At 50.5% G+C, this 16,599-nt stretch overlaps 1 protein-coding gene across 1 annotated transcript in view; it reads left to right on the top strand.

The window, feature by feature from the left end:
• Positions 1-16,599, top strand: part of plxdc1 (plexin domain containing 1) — a 196,237-nt gene that overhangs the window by 140,556 nt on the left and 39,082 nt on the right. The gene's annotated exons all lie outside the window — the stretch shown is intronic.

Here is a 16,599-nt window from a genome sequence, read left to right as displayed (position 1 = left end):
GTTTTGCTGTAGACTGGAGGTAGAGTTCTCCTCTTCCCAGTCAACGGGTGGAGTACTTGGGCTTTTTCTAAGCTCAAGGTCTATATGGGCATCCCTCTCGGAGCGGTGGCGAGTGGTTGGTTCTCGGCGCGCTCGGGAGGTTCCGTCCTAGGACGGTTATGGCGCTGTCTGTGATGCGCCTGCTGCTGGGGTCCCTCTTGGCCTCCTCTTCATGAGGAGGATACAGAGGTGGTTTTTTCCAGTATGGAAATGGACCTGGTGTGAGACATGTGGAAGCGGCTGAAGGTTCCCAGGTCAGTACTGGGGTACCTCGTTTTCTGGGGAGGGTCTGGTGCCCTCACCTGCGGGGTCCCCGTGGGCAGCAGGCTGTCACACGTCACGGTCTTCACCAACGCCTCCCTCATGGGATGGGGGGGGGACATGTCGGGCCAACGCAGTAGGGGGCAGCTGCCATGCTGCTCGGTCTGCGCTACATTCAATGTGTTGGAATTGAAGGCTGTCCTTCTGGTCCTCAAACGACTCGACCACCTTGTGGTGGGCAAGCATGTTTTGGTCAGGCCGGACAACACAACGTCAGCGTCGTATATTGTCAGACAGGGAGGAGTGCGCTTCCCCCGTCTGCACCGGGCGGCGGTCGGGCTCTGGCTATGGGCGTTCTCCATCTGCTCTGCCTGAGGGCTCTCCACATCCCCGGCAGGGAGAATGTGGGTGCAGGTGTGATGTCGCCGGGCGGTCCTCATCCTGACGAGTGGAGACTACGTCCAGACATAGTCGGGCAGGTCTGGGACCGATTCCGTGGCCGTCCGGGATTCTGCTCTTGGTGGCCCCGCCGTGGCCTGTTCCGTGGTCACCGCGGGCCCTCTCTCGGGCACGCGGAACTCTGTTCTGCCTCCTGTTCTGGGGCAGCCTCTAGGCTTGGCTGCTGACAGTGTGAATCTGGTGGGGATGCGTCTTGACTTTTCTGTGGTTAACGCTATCTGGTACGCGCGTGCCCCGTCCTCTACCGCGGCTTACGCTGGGGAGTGGCATATGGTCGATTGTGGTGGCGGAACATTGTTCAGCCACCCTCTCGTGGAACATTCCTGCTTGGCGCTCAGCGTCTCAAGCCTGTGGAACGTTCTCTGTCTCTGAGTGGGACCTCCAACTGGTCCTGGGCCGGTTGTTGGAGGCCCCGTTTGAGCCTCTTGAGCAGGCGCCATTGGATCTGCTGTCTTGAAGACCGCGTTCTTTTTGGCCATCACCTCCGCTAAACGCGTGGGTGAGCTGTGTGCTCTCTCGGTGCGGCCTGAGTGCCTGTCTATTCGGCCGATAGCGGTGCGACTCTAAGGCCTAATCCAGTCTTCGTGCCGAAGAATATCCGGAGCTCTTTTCGCTCCAGGGATATTGTGATTCAGGCGTTTCATCCGCCTCCTCACGCTAGTGGGTTAAAGGCGAGCCTTCATCTGTCATGTCCTGTCCGTGCATTGGGGGTTTACCTCAGTTGGATGCAGGATCTCAGGGCTGCCGATCAACTGTTTGTTTGTTACGGTGGCCCTCGCGCAGGTAAGGCACTGTCCAAGCAGCGCCTGTCACATTGGTTGTGCAAGGGCATTGCCCTTTGCTACACGTTGGCTGGACAGGTCCCCCCTGGGGGTGTCAGGGCGCACTCCACTCGTGGAGTGGCGGCCTCTGCCGCCTTGTTAGGGGAGGACATCTGTGCTGCGGCCTCCTGGTCCTCCCCGGGTCCTTTCGTTAAGTTTTACCTCATGGACATGACTGGGGGTTCTGTCTCCCAGGCGGTTCTGAGGTCTGGGACCTCCCCTGCGTCCCGCCAGTTGGTGGGCTAGCAGGGGTGTGTGGGTGTGTGCCACGGGGTGCTGTGTCACACGTGGTCCCGCCTGTACTGTGCGTTTTCAGGGGTCTTTGGTTCCCCCTTTTTCCGCACTTTGGTGGAGTTGACTTGTCGGGTCACGCGTCGGGTCACGCGTCTGCTCTGTCCCATATCTCATAATGGCAAAGAGCGAAACGCGATGACCAGTATGATAATATAATGAAAGGTTATCCTATAACCTAGTTATATGAATACTGGCAGAGCGTCTTGCTCTTAGCGCCCTGAGGTCCCTTGGTTGGGTTTTCAGTGTTGGAAACTTTTTTCCGAGGAAGGTAGAGTGTGACCATGTCCGGCGTCTTATAGCAGGACGCGGGGGCGTGGCCTGGTCACGTGCATGAGTGCAAATTGTTTGTTCATGAGCACAGTAGGTGCTAGGAGATAAGAGTTATCTTATAATGGCAAGACGCTCTGCCAGTATTCATATAACTAGGTTATACGCTAGCATGGAGGAAACTGCAAAAAACGCTACAATAAAATAGTAACGTTAATTAATTGATTGATTGATTCATTCATAACTTTATCAGAATGGGTACAATACAGTACGGCTCAATACAATCAACTGCTATGAGGATGCAGACCAGAAAAAGACTCAATTAATCGAGTCTGGCAACCGATGTCCTGGGAAGGTGGGCGCTGCAAAAACAAAGCTCTCTCACTCTGTCTAACACACACACATACACACAGTGTTTGTACTAACGTTAGATTTTCTTGCCGTAATAAACAGAGCTAAGATAGCTAACGTTAGCTGGCTAATTACGACATTTGTACTTACTGATTCTGTATTTTCTTTTGGGTCCCGAATACTTGGTACAGCTCCCTTCTTTAGTACTGGGAAATCATCCCAGCATTATAAAGTCCTTGATTCTCAATGTCCTCTTGCCTGTTTTGCTCATAATGTTTTTAAATGCTAACCCAATGCTAACTCACTGTTAAGCTTTAATTCCCCGCATTTGCTTGTGTACTGCAATAAATAAATGGTTGAGTGTGGGCGGTGGCTACAACCATAGAGGGGGCGTTAGGTATGCAGATGAGAATTCTTACACGTCAGAGGTACGCGTAAATTCAGAATAGCTTAGTTCAGTGGGGGAGGATCTCATGACATCTGAACTGGAGGAATGCGCCAACATGAGAATTAGAGACATAGACAGTGTTGGTACAACCCCACATTGCTAGAAAACAATGCAAACCCCTGGAAAAGGCCATTTATAAGATAGTTCCCCTTTAAAAATTGGAACGTTAACCCTTTCACTACCATTTGCCGTGTGGTGGTGAAAGGGTTAACCGTCTGTATTGTCGCAGTGAAAGGGTTAACCCTTTGGTAGTGTGGTAGTGAAAGGGTTTAATAGTCCATTCATTTCCCTATAGCTGCAGGAGATTCTGTAAAATACGTCACCGGTGAGAGGTCTAGAATGTGGGGGGGGGGGGGGGGGGGACGCAATGCAAAACAACCTGGGACAGCTACTTTTTAAATGTCTTCTATTACACATCATCACTGATACCTTGTTTAGCATGCATACGTTCCATGGGTCTGACGTGTCAGTCTGACGTGTCTCCATGAGAAGTATCCATAGCAGTTTACTGCCTTGTTGTTCTGGAACGACACCTGCTATTAGTCTGCTGTCGCAGCCCTTTCTCGTTGCACACTGCCTCGCTGCAGCTCACTGTTACATGTGCGGTACAGGTGGCTGTGGCTCTGGACGGTTTTGTGCTTGGAGTTGGATTTTACCCTTCTGCTAATCAGCTATTTGTTAATTAATCTCACCAGTTGTCATCTTAGCGCTCTAAACTTTCCGCTCAGCTCATCATAACAATCAGCAGCTGGATTCCAGGAGGTGGGGTCATGGTCTCCACCGTATCCAAGGCAACAGGGTTTATGGATCAGAAGTTCTGAGCAGCATCACCTTGGGGGGGGGGGGGGGGGGGCTTCATGATGACTTCAACGTTATTAGGCCTCTTATTTGCGTAATACAGACGGGTCAGGTGGAAGTGTTTTTGTAGCAAATTGCCATTGATTAGCCTTTTTAGTGTTTTGCATGTGTGTGTGTGTCTGCATATTTGTGTGTGCACCCATGCGTGTGCGTACATGTGGGTGTATGTGCAGTGGGGACTTGTTTTTGTGGAACAGCCCTGGTAAAATTTTCACCAAATAATTTGTTTTGCACTTTGCTTCTTCCCCCCGCAGTACAAATTGAAAACAGACCATGGCCTTTTCCTGCCAACTGACACTGTTTGTTTAAGCCTGTTTGCATATGCACATGCACATTCATGTGTGTGTGTGTGTGTGTGTGTGTGTGTGTGTGTGTGTGTGTGTGTGTGTGTGTGTGTGTGTGTGTGTGTGTGTGTGTGTGTGTGTGTGTGTGTGTGTGTGTGTGTGTGTGTGTGTGTGTGTGTGTGTGTGTGTGTGTGTGTGTGTGTGTGTGTGTGTGTGTGTGTGTGTGTGTGTGTGTGTGTGAGACATTACTGTCCAACCATCCTCAAGTGCGTTAGCTGTATAGACCTGGAGACATCACCGTCCAACCAGGCTGAAGTGTGTTAGCTGTAGACCTGGAGACATCACCGTCCAACCAGGCTGAAGTGTGTTAGCTGTAGACCTGGAGACATCACCGTCCAACCACGCTGAAGTGTGTTAGCTGTAGACCTGGAGACATCACCGTCCAACCAGGCTGAAGTGTGTTAGCTGTATAGACCTGGAGACATCACCGTCCAACCAGGCTGAAGTGCGTTAGCTGTATAGGGGCACAGCAGGGGGTACATGGGACCGTCCCCCTCTTCTCCATCAGAGCTTCCAGTACAGAGCAGGCTGGTGGACTGGAGATATAGGAGAGGAACTGGGTCATTGACTGTATGTGGAGCAAGTGAGAAACACTGCATTTAACTGCTCCACTTTCCCAGCCCACTCCTAAACCCCACTGCCATCGCTCTCCGTCACCTTGAGCCACGGCACGCATTAATAACACCATCAGGATTTACTTGAGAATACACCACAGAGTGCGGTGTGCAACGTGTAAACAGCTCCCCCAGCTGGCAAACAGGAACTTACGTAGGGATGGAGACGATCGAAAAATCATAAACTATAAGGTTGGGTACCCAAAATAGACCACAGAGCTGTTTCAGGCGAGTTCTCATCTGACAAGAGTATGTACAGTATATACATATATAAGATTATATTTACATAATTATGGTCCAAGGTTGAATAGTTTAAATGGGAAGAAGAAGATTATAATTATTATTTCTTATTGTAATTAATTACAAGGTCATTGAAATGTCTTTTCCCTCCTAGTTACACATACACACAGTCCTCATATCCCTCCTAGTCAAGTCAAGTCAAGTCAAGTCATTTATTTATATAGCACGTTTAAGAACTCAAGAGCCAACCAAAGTGCTGTACAATCAAAGCATAAAATGTCATAATATAAAATACAAAAAGGCACAGCAGAACAAGACAGTACATTCAGAGAATAGGACAACAGTAGGCCAACACACGGATAGGGAAGCACCAAGTACAATATAGCACACAGGGGACAGAGGAGCACAAGAAGAGATACAAGGGGGAGGGGGCAGGATAAAATAGCATGGGAGTGTGTGAGTTACAGTAGGGTGTGGGAAAATCATGGTTTATTGAAGGCTAGGGAGTAAAAGTGGGTTTTTAGACGGGCCTTAAATGTCTTAAATGGGGGGGGGGGGGGGGGACCAGCCAAGCCTGGTTGGCTGATCTTAGTGATCTGGGTGCTGAGTAGGGGGTGATGAACTCTGTGATGTATAGGGGTGCTGCACCCGAAAGGTCAGGAGGAGGATTTTGAAATCTATTCTAAGTGGGACTGGGAGCCAGTGTAGGGAGGCTAGAACAGGTGAGATGTGTTCTCTCTTTTTGGTGCCGGTAAGGAACCTAGCTGCCGAGTGTTGTACCATTTGGGGGCGGGACATGGCTGCCTGACTAATGCCGGTGTAGAGGGCATTGCAGTAGTCAAGGGGGTGGGGGAAAATATCGATACGTAGTAGTATCGCGATACTTTGCGTGGCGATACTGTATCGATACAGGGACGCCAAGTATCGATATTTAATTATTTATAAAAAATAATTTAATTAAAAAAAAAAATTGTATAAGGAAGTTGAATTGTTCATTTCAATACCTGTAATAGTACAGTAGTCCACACGCACATGTGTGCATTCAGTTAAGTTGGAATATGACTGTAATACAAACAGTCATAAGACAGTTTGTCAGGTACATGCAACACAGATTACAGTGTTTACATCTGTCTACTTGATAAAATACCATGTTCTGCAATAAAAATTATTGAAGTGAGATGAACAGACTGAACTTTATTTTATTAGATAAAACATGTTGACAAAGTTTTACTTTGCAGTTGAAAAAAGGTAATAAATCGCAATATATCGCAATATTAACATCGCAATACTCAGCATATCGCAATATATTTAGTATCGCAATACTATCGTATTGTGACTCAAGTATCGTGATAGTATCGTAGGGCCTCTGGTGATTCCCACCCCTAGCGTTTACTACTCGTTCCAGGTCGACGGGTGAACGGATTGTTTTTATTTTAGTGATGTTACAGGGTTGGAAAAAGCATGATTTTATTAAGGCATTTACCTGCCGTCGAATTTGAGCTCTGGGTCAAAGATTACGCCCAGGCTCTTGATGTGGGGTTTGAGGTGGGGGGAGAGTTGTCCTAGGCTGTTGGAGAGTGTTTTGGTGGAGGAGCGGGGGCCAAACTAAATGATCTCTGTTTTGTTTTCATTTAGCTGAAGTTGAGGGCCATCCAGCTTTTTACTGAGACAGTTTTTAAGGGAGTCTAGGTTAGCTGTGTCAGAGGGGTTGAGGGGAAGGTAGATTTGGGAGTCATCGGCATAAAAGTGGTAAGAAATATTGTGTTTCTGGATGATTTTGGCCAGGGGGAGCATGTAGATAGATCTACATGCATGCATGTAGATAGCATGCATATGGCTCGCCGACAACAAACTATCATTACACATGGGCAAAACAGAGTCCATTCTCTTCGGTTCAAATAACAAACTCAGCAAGACCAACGGCTTCTCAGTTACAGTGGGTGACAATATTGTCACAAGGAAAGATGAAATTACCTATTCGGCTCAAACAAGGGACTAAACACGTTTCGCAATTATGCCACAACAATGTGGAACGCCCTACCCAAAGCTGTAAAGGAATGTGAATCACTACCCACCTTCAAAAACACTCTCAAAGAACACCTACGGGAGACTGCAATTCAAAACTGGCCCCTACAAATGTCCTAACCCAGTTGTACAATAAAGACCAAGCATGGCTTTGTCAGTATTCCAATGTACCCAACCCCCCCCCCCCCAACCTCCAATGTACAGCCCTAACCCAACCCCACCCCACCTACCCAACCTCCTCCAATGTACAGTTTCTATGTCAAATGTAGGTCAGTATTCCAATGTACAGTGTCCCCCCCCCCTACCCAACCCCCCCCCCCCCTCCCACCTCCAATGTACAGCCCCACCCCACCTACCCAACCTCCCCCAATGCACAGTTTCTATGTCAAATGTATATACACTCTTTTTCTGGATTTTTTTAGTATCACAAACAGTACTGTATTTGAAAATCTGGTATGTCATAAATGTATAGATGTAGCAGTACTGTCTATCTGTATGTCGTGTGTGTCATATGACGAATTGAAAATGGAGGACCCTGATGGAAACAAGACGAAAGTCTTTCTCAGGTCTGCATCCTCTTAACAATTGTATGTATTGAGCTGTACTGTACTGTACCTGTAACTGAGGGGTACAATTCCCTAACTGTATTACTAGATATGATACTTACTACCACTACCTTTGTACTTAATATTCGGCCACCCAGTACACGGCATAAATATATTATCATGAACACTCTCACGTAGATGAAACGGATCCAACACAAATGTACGAATTAGAAACAAGTCTTTATTTTCCTACACAGCGATGGTGTGTAGAATAAGCACTTAATCACTTAATTACATTTATGAATTGAAATAGTATGCACTTTTATGGCAAGGAGTATTCGTCGGTATATCAATAGATAATGTCCAATCTCTGAAGGCGCAGGTGGTAAATATACGACCTGGAATAGTTAAGGAATAACAGCAATGATACTTTAATGATTATAGGCTGGATACACTAGAGGGGGTTAATCCGGTCGCTTGTAAGCCGACAGGAGTAGGAGGGGGGGGGGGGGGGTAGAATCCAGCTGCCTCGTCCGGCCAAGGGCATCCCAGGAGAACCCACTGTAGTGCCGTTCAATGCGCCGGCGATCCTTGGACCACAGATGAAAGCAGGTGGACTCTTTGTGGGCCGGCTCTCTCCGGTCCACGGGGGAGAGATGTGGAGAGACCTCGTCTTGCAGAGCGTCTCCTCACCTTGTGTCCTCTCCAGGGGGGGGGGTTCCAACACACGGTAGTGTCGGGGGTCTTTATTCATAGAATAATCAAAGTATCCAAAGCATAATCCGTGCCTGGGAAGGCGGGCTGTCGTCGGTAGAATAATCCGGTATACAGGTCCACTCGCTCGTCGGCTCTGGGGCTCCTCGGGTGCAGCTTCACATAGGGTCAACCACCCTGGGTAAGCAGTCAGTTCTCTGCCCGAAACGATGGGGTACTGACTACGGTAGTATTCTCACCGCACGAAGCACTATATATTAACAGACTATTATTAGCTTAATAGACTACGTCCAACTCGACGATATAGTGCCAAATATGACTATTCAAATATTAATATACACGATGTCTCAATACCGATGGTAGGCGAACTTGGCCTTACTCCCACACGTGGCATCGCGGGGAGGCTTTACGTCTGTGACTCTATTGGAGGGTAAGAAACTGGACTGAAAAGAAAGTCCTACTTTAGTAGCGCAGTATATATACGCACTATGAACAAATAGTCCCATTAGTGGTGCGGTAGCCAAATTCCTACGCGGAACTAGGACTTGTTCGTACATGTCGAGCGGTACGTTTGAACTGGGTCTGAGGGGTATGGCAGCCTGGCACCAAGGTCTCGACCAATAGTAGAATGGAGACTATTATGGGATGTTCAGTAGGCTAGAATGGATATTCAATGCATATTGTACAAGGAATATACAAGGGATATCAGGGAATATTAGAGAATATACAAATACAATTAAATATATATATATAAATAAATATATATATTCGGTTTAATCTGGCCCTTCACAACAGCCACCCCCTGAATAGGTCCCAGACCTAATCAGTTAAACGGAGACAGATTAATCGCGTTGTCTATTTACACATAAGGGTTTGCTGTAGGGGTCAGTCAACTTCACAAAGTCATAGGGTTGTAGGGTCATGGTCATCATCGATTGTGTCTGGGAGTCGAGGCAGTTCTATGAGCCTTGCCACGGGACGGGTGTAAGTGCGACCCTGGACGAGCACTTCAGCTGCTCGGACCTTGCCGTCGGCACCGGTGATCACTTTGCTTACTTGGCCGGCCGGCCACATAGCTCTGGGCAGTGATTGATCAATAATCATGACGACTGTTCCTTCTGTCAAATTGTCTCTCTCCTTTACCCACTTCTGGCGGGTCTGTAGAGACGGTAGGTAGTGCAGTAGGAAACTGTTCCAAAACTTGTCGGCTAATACTTGGCTGTACCTCCACATTCGTCGGCCGTTCGCTTCTTCAGGCCGGTACAACGGCGGTACATTGTCTGGGGTAATGCAGGATCTAGCCGCCCCATCAGGAGTGTGTTGGGGGTAACTGGGTCGATATCCGCCACATCACTGGAGACATATCCGAGGGGCTTCGAGTTAAGTACTCCCTCAATCTCCGTGAGGACTGTCATTAGGACTTCTTCCGCCACAGTCTAGGCCCCAAGTACTGCGTACAGGGCTGTCTTTATGGAGCGCACTTCTCGTTCCCAAGTGCCACCGAAGTGGGGTGCGTTTGGGGGGTTGAATTGGAAATCAACCTGTGCTGGAGCGAGGTGGGTCTTAAGTTCTGGGCCCATAGCTTGGAAGCTCTCTCTCAGCTCTCTTTCGCCGCCTTTAAAGTTTGTCCCATGATCGGACAATAGGGTAGACGGTCTTCCTTTCCGTGATATGAATCTACGGAAGGCCATAAGGAATGAGTCTGTGCTCATGGTCGGGAGAAGCTCGATGTGTATCGCTCTGGTGGTCATGCATTTGAATACAATACCCCACCGCTTCTCGGTTCCTCTTCCTTTCTTTATGTGCAGCGGGCCAAAGCAGTCCATACCCGTTGAGTGGAATGGCTTGTCACCGATTCGGAGGCGACATGGAGGAAGGTCAGCCATCCTTGGTATGCTGGGCTGCGCGCGCCACTTGCGGCAGTCTAGACATGTTCGTTGGAAGCGTCGTACCGCCTCTCTTCCTTGTAGGATCCAGTAACGACGTCTGATTTCCGCGAAGACTCTTTCTGCTCCTGCGTGATGTACATCCTCATCGTATTTCTTTATAATCAGCTCTGTGACCTTGTGTCGGCTGTTCAATACGATCGGGTATTTAATGTCATCCGGTAGATTGGGGGCTCTGCGTAGGCGACCACCCACTCTGATGAGGGTGTGAGCGTCGCTCTCGGGGGCCAGGTGAATTAATCTGCTGTCGGATGGGACGGGCTTTCCTCCCTGTAGACAGGCCAATTCATCGGGGAACGAGTCTCTCTGGGCTCGCTGCAGTAGAAGCAATTCTGCTTCCTCGTAGTTAGCCGCTGACATATCAGCGGGGGACTTGCACTCCGGGTGGTACCGCAGGAATGTTCTTTGTTGTGCACTCTCTATGGACGTGCAATCGTTTATGTTAGGGTCGGTGGAGGCTACGGTGCTCAATCCACAGAACACAGACTTCTTAATTTCCACCTCCTCTGGACTTGCTGCCCTCGGGATAGGCATGGGCCACTGTCCTTCCGGGAGTCTTAGGAATGCGGGGCCGTCACTGTAGACATTGCGACGGGTGAGGTCATCCAGGGGCATCCCCCGGGTGATGACGTCAGCTGGGTTCTGTTTTGTATCAACGTAGCGCCACTCTGTTTCTCCGGTTAACTCTTCGGTTAAGTCTTGAATCTCGGTGACTCTGACTCCCACGAAGACTTTGTACTTGCATGAGTCCGATTTGATCCAGGCGAGTACCGTCGTGGAATCTGACCACAGGATTGTTCTAGACACCGGTATGGTGAGCTCACGTTGGATGAGCGTGGCTAGGTGCGCTCCGGCTAGGGCTGCGCAGAGCTCTAGACGTGGGATAGATTGTTGCTTGCGTGGGGCTATTCTCGAGCGGGCGAGGACAAATGCTGTGTAGATCTCTCCCCCTTGGTCTTGGGCCCGCAAGTAGGCTACTGATCCGTATGCGACCTCTGAGGCGTCACTGAAGACGTGTAAGTCCATTTTACATGTCTCTGGCCTCACCGTGGGTGGGAAGTAGCTTCGGCGCATATTAACGCCTGGGAGTGAGTGGAGCTCCATCTCCCACTCTCTCCAGGTGGATGCAAGGTGTGCGGGAATGGGGTCGTCCCAGCCCTGGTCCTTGTCCCACAATGCTCGTACAATCATTTTTGCCCTGGTGGTGTACGGTAGAATACATCCTAGCGGGTCATATTGTCGGGCGAGTGTTGTGTACACACTCCGTCTGGTGGTCGGCGCCGCCGCCGGCCTTCCCTGCTCCGTAGTCAGGGGCTTGTGTCTGTAGTGAAGCGAATCTGTTTTGAATCGCCACACCAATCCCAGGGTCATCTCCTGGGCTTCTCCCGGGATTGTAGCCATCCAGGTCTCGCTGCTGGCTGCCTTGTCCTCGGAGGAGAGGCTGCGCAGTACTTGCGGATCGCTGCTGGCCCACTGCCTGAGATCAAAGCCGCCGTTGATCAATGAGGCGCGGAGTTTAATCAGGAGAGCCTCGGCTTCTTCCTGGGTTGAAAGGCTTTGTAGACAGTTGTCTACGTAGAAGCTGTTCTTTACGCTGTGTCGGACCTCTTCGTCCGCTGCTGGGTCCTCTGCTACATGTTTCTGTAGTGCAAATGTCGCACAGCAGGGGCTGCACGTCGTTCCGAAGGGGAGGACTTCCCATTGGTAGATGGCTGGGTGCTCATCTCCTGGCTTCTCTCTCCATAGGAACCGTAACAGGGGCTTGTCCGCCTCTACTAATCTCACCTGCAGGAACATTCCTTTAATGTCCCCGCTGATGGCCACCTTTTCCTGGCGGAAGCGGAGTAGAACGCCGAGTAGGGAGGGGCCGAGTGTGGGACCGGGCAGTAACTCTTTATTCAGATTTTGGGATCCGATCTGGTAGCTGCAGTTAAATACTATGCGGTCTTTACCGTTGTGATGGACCTTGTGGTGGGGCACGTACCACGATTCAGTGGTCTGGTCAGCCTCTTTAATGTCCATCTTTGTGACGTGTCCCGCTGTGATGAGCTTCTCAATCTCAGCGCGGTATACACTCTCTTGGGCGGGGTTCTTGGCTAAGCGCCGCTCCGTGTTCAGCAGGTACCGTTCTATGGCGTCTGTCTTGGCGTGGAAAGTAGGCATTCCTTCTCGCCGCAGGAGTGGCGTGGCGTATCTCAACACGCCGTTGACCGGGACTCTCTTGGTCCCTGTCTCGAGGAGGTGAATGGCGTAAATGTCATCTTTAGAGCGAATGTCTTTCTTTCCATTCTTAAAGGGCATTTGTTCCAAGCTCCATAGCCGCTCTACGTGTTGCAGGAGTGCGGTTTCTCCCTCTGTGACTCGGGAGTGGAGACATCTAGTGGCTGTACTTCGGTTGAGAGATTTGGCGAGCGGGCCTTGGAGAGTCCATCCCAAACGGGTCTCGACTGCTGCAGGACAGCCTCGGGGTCCGGTATGAACCCGGTCTATCGGGACAATGAGGTCTGCATGGTCGGAGCCTATCAACAGGGTCGGCATAGCATTGTCTATGAGCGGGATCGGTAACTTGCGCAGATGTGCATATTTCTCCATCAGCTTGGCGACGGGGTATGTGTACCGCGACAGTCCTATTTCTTGGCTGGTGAAAGCGTCTGCAATCTGGTACCGTCGCTCAGGCTGGCCGCTTGCTGCGATAGAGAATGAGACATTCTCGCCCTTTATCGTCTTCAAATCTCGTCTTATTGTCCGAATTGTCATTTGGGTTTCGCTTCCCCGCAGCCCTAGCTGGGCCGCAGCGGAGGCGAGCAGCAGGGTCTTCTCTGACCCGTCATCGAGGACGGCGTAAGTGTCCAGGACTTTATTCTGGTAGCTTAGTGTCACACGCACTACTTTTAGGAGTACTCAGGCTCCACTGCTGCTGGCGGGATCGATGTACATGACGCTCGCTTTGCGGCTGGATGGTGCAGGTGAAGGGCGCCGTCTGTTACTGTCGTGAAGTATGTCCAGATGGGCTCCATCGCACTTGGTGCACCTTTTCTTTAAGCGGCATTCGGCTGCCATGTGTGAGCGCGCACAGCGAAAACAGCGCTTGTTGGACTTTATCCATTGACCTGCTTCCTCCGCGTTCAGCTTGGGGAAGGAGTCACATTGCGCTAGCCAGTGTTCTTTCTCACAGTAGGGGCACACTATCTTCCACTTCTCCGTTCTGGAGGGGGTACTGTGGCTCCTGCTGCTCGGTACTGACTCCGATTGGTGCATCACAGTCACCGATCTTCTTCCATCATTTAGTCGTCTGGTTCCTTCTCTGGAGCCAGGGGTGCTCCGTCCGAATGTATCTAGCCGTAGGCTGCTGACTTCTCTCGCCAGGAAGTCTGCTAGATCGAGGAGGTTCGGTTCGGGGCCATTCGGGTCTCTGTGGTCCCTCTGCCGCCTAAAGCGCTCCTGACGAGCGGGCGGCAGCTTCTCCAGGATCCTTTCCACATTTGAGTTGGCGTAAAGTTCATACTTCCCCTTCTCTCTTTGCGCTCCCAACATCCCTACCAGGGACTGCACTCTGATGGACAGGTCGTCCAGTGCTCGATTGTCTATTGCTGGGGGTAAGCGGTCGATGTGTCGGATCTCCTGGATCACGTAATCCCATATGCGCCCATACCTCTGGTCCAATGCTACCAGCGCTGCTGTGTATGGGGTGGTGGAAGTCGCGTAGGCGAGCGCTATATTATGTGCGCGGGGCACCTTTAAGTGCTGCAGTAGGATGGCGTATTTGTGGCGTTCATCCAATACATCCACCAACATGGTCTCCAGACACATGCGGAGTTCTGTATACTGGGCCCGGTTCTCTTGGGTGAAGTCGGGTACCATAGGCGTGCCAATGTATGACGCTGACTGTGGATACATCGGCGAGCGTTGGGGGAGAGGCCTCCTAGGCGAGTCTCCTCCCGCTTCTTGGTATGGGCTGGTACCGGCAGTGTACCATGGCCCGCTTGTCCAGGTGCTGTTCCTCGGTGCGGGTCGTGCGTCGTGCTCACCCGTGTATAGAGTCGGGGGTCTGTAGCGCAGCTCCGCGGGAGTATAGCCTGGGCTGTACCGGACCTCCTGGTCAGGTAGAGTACTGTGCTGTCTTCGGGCGTGGTTCTCCTCCTCTTCCTCTTCGTCTTCAGTTAGGTCATCCAGTGCTTGTAGTCTCTGGTTTAGCCTCTCCACAGGATATGCTGCTCCTTCCCGGTTGCTAGGTCTCGCTTGGACCGGTGGGGGGAGGTGGTCTGTGGGGGGTATAGACCTCGTCTGTTGGTCAAGTTCAGGGTTGTTTACTCGGCTAGGGGATGCCGCCCTGGAGGTGTGTCTAGACGAGTTCCTGGAGCCTCTGGCGGAGGGAGAGGGTGTTGTCCGTCTGATCAGCTGTTCTATTAGTTGCGCTTGCTGTCTGTCGCGCTCTGCGTCCCGTTGAGCACCGGCTCGTTCTCGGGCCACATTCTCTTCCATCTGAATGCGTCTTATTTCTAGACGTATCTGCTCTTCTTCGCTCCGCTGCTGGATCTGCAGTCGGTCGCGTTCAGCAGCGGCGTTCAGGCTGATGAGGAAGGCCTGCTGTAGGGTCCTCTCTGCCTCGCTGGGAGAAGGCGGTTGTATAGGGGAGCCTTCCCTCGGGGTACTCCTTGCGGAGCCTTGGAGCTCTATCTCCACGGTGCTCTCCCCGTCTTCTTCCGTGCCGAGTTCTCTCTCGGTAGCGTTGTATTCCTCCCGGGACTCATCGGGGACTACTTCTTCAGTACTGGCGGGGTGTGAAGTCATGTCTGGTTCCCACTGGTCCCCACCGTGAACTTGGTCAGTTACATTAGAGCCCGTAGGGGCCTCTATGGTCGGGGTAGTCTGGGCGTTGGGGTTAGACATACTTTTACTTTCTAGTTTTACCGCGTTTACTGTTAGTAGAAGACTAGGTTGTTGACTGACAGCGTAAGCCTCTAAGTACTGAGGGAGCCGTCGTTCGCGCTGCGGGCGTTGGTTAGGAGGATCGTTTCGTGGAGTGTTCATAATAGGCCATTTCAATATTAATAACACTATATTAATATTACACTGATTACCCTCCGGCTCGAAGGACCAATTGTAACTGAGGGGTACAATTCCCTGACTGTATTACTAGATATGATACTTACTACCACTACCTTTGTACTTAATATTCGGCCACCCAGTACACGGCATAAATATATTATCATGAACACTCTCACGTAGATGAAACGGATCCAACACAAATGTACGAATTAGAAACAAGTCTTTATTTTCCTACACAGCGATGGTGTGTAGAATAAGCACTTAATCACTTAATTACATTTATGAATTGAAATAGTATGCACTTTTATGGCAAGGAGTATTCGTCGGTATATCAATAGATAATGTCCAATCTCTGAAGGCGCAGGTGGTAAATATACGACCTGGAATAGTTAAGGAATAACAGCAATGATACTTTAATGATTATAGGCTGGATACACTAGAGGGGGTTAATCCGGTCGCTTGTAAGCCGACAGGAGTAGGAGGGGGGGGGGGGTAGAATCCAGCTGCCTCGTCCGGCCAAGGCCATCCCAGGAGAACCCACTGTAGTGCCGTTCAATGCGCCGGCGATCCTTGGACCACAGATGAAAGCAGGTGGACTCTTTGTGGGCCGGCTCTCTCCGGTCCACGGGGGAGAGATGTGGAGAGACCTCGTCTTGCAGAGCGTCTCCTCACCTTGTGTCCTCTCCAGGGGGGGGGGTTCCAACACACGGTAGTGTCGGGGGTCTTTATCCATAGAATAATCAAAGTATCCAAAGCATAATCCGTGCCTGGGAAGGCGGGCTGTCGTCGGTAGAATAATCCGGTATACAGGTCCACTCGCTTGTCGGCTCTGGGGCTCCTCGGGTGCAGCTTCACATAGGGTCAACCACCCTGGGTAAGCAGTCAGTTCTCTGCCCGAAACGATGGGGTACTGACTACGGTAGTATTCTCACCGCACGAAGCACTATATATTAACAGACTATTATTAGCTTAATAGACTACGTCCAACTCGACGATATAGTGCCAAATATGACTATTCAAATATTAATATACACGATGTCTCAATACCGATGGTAGGCGAACTTGGCCTTACTCCCACACGTGGCATCGCGGGGAGGCTTTACGTCTGTGACTCTATTGGAGGGTAAGAAACTGGACTGAAAAGAAAGTCCTACTTTAGTAGCGCAGTATATATACGCACTATGAACAAATAGTCCCATTAGTGGTGCGGTAGCCAAATTCCTACGCGGAACTAGGACTTGTTCGTACATGTCGAGCGGTACGTTTGAACTGGGTCTGAGGGGTATGGCAGCCTGGCACCAAGGTCTCGACCAATAGTAGAATG

This window comes from Notolepis coatsorum (assembly GCF_963971535.1).
Source record: "Notolepis coatsorum genome assembly, chromosome: 10".
Lineage (NCBI taxonomy): Eukaryota > Metazoa > Chordata > Actinopteri > Aulopiformes > Paralepididae > Notolepis > Notolepis coatsorum.
This window is presented reverse-complemented; position numbering and strand designations above follow the sequence as displayed.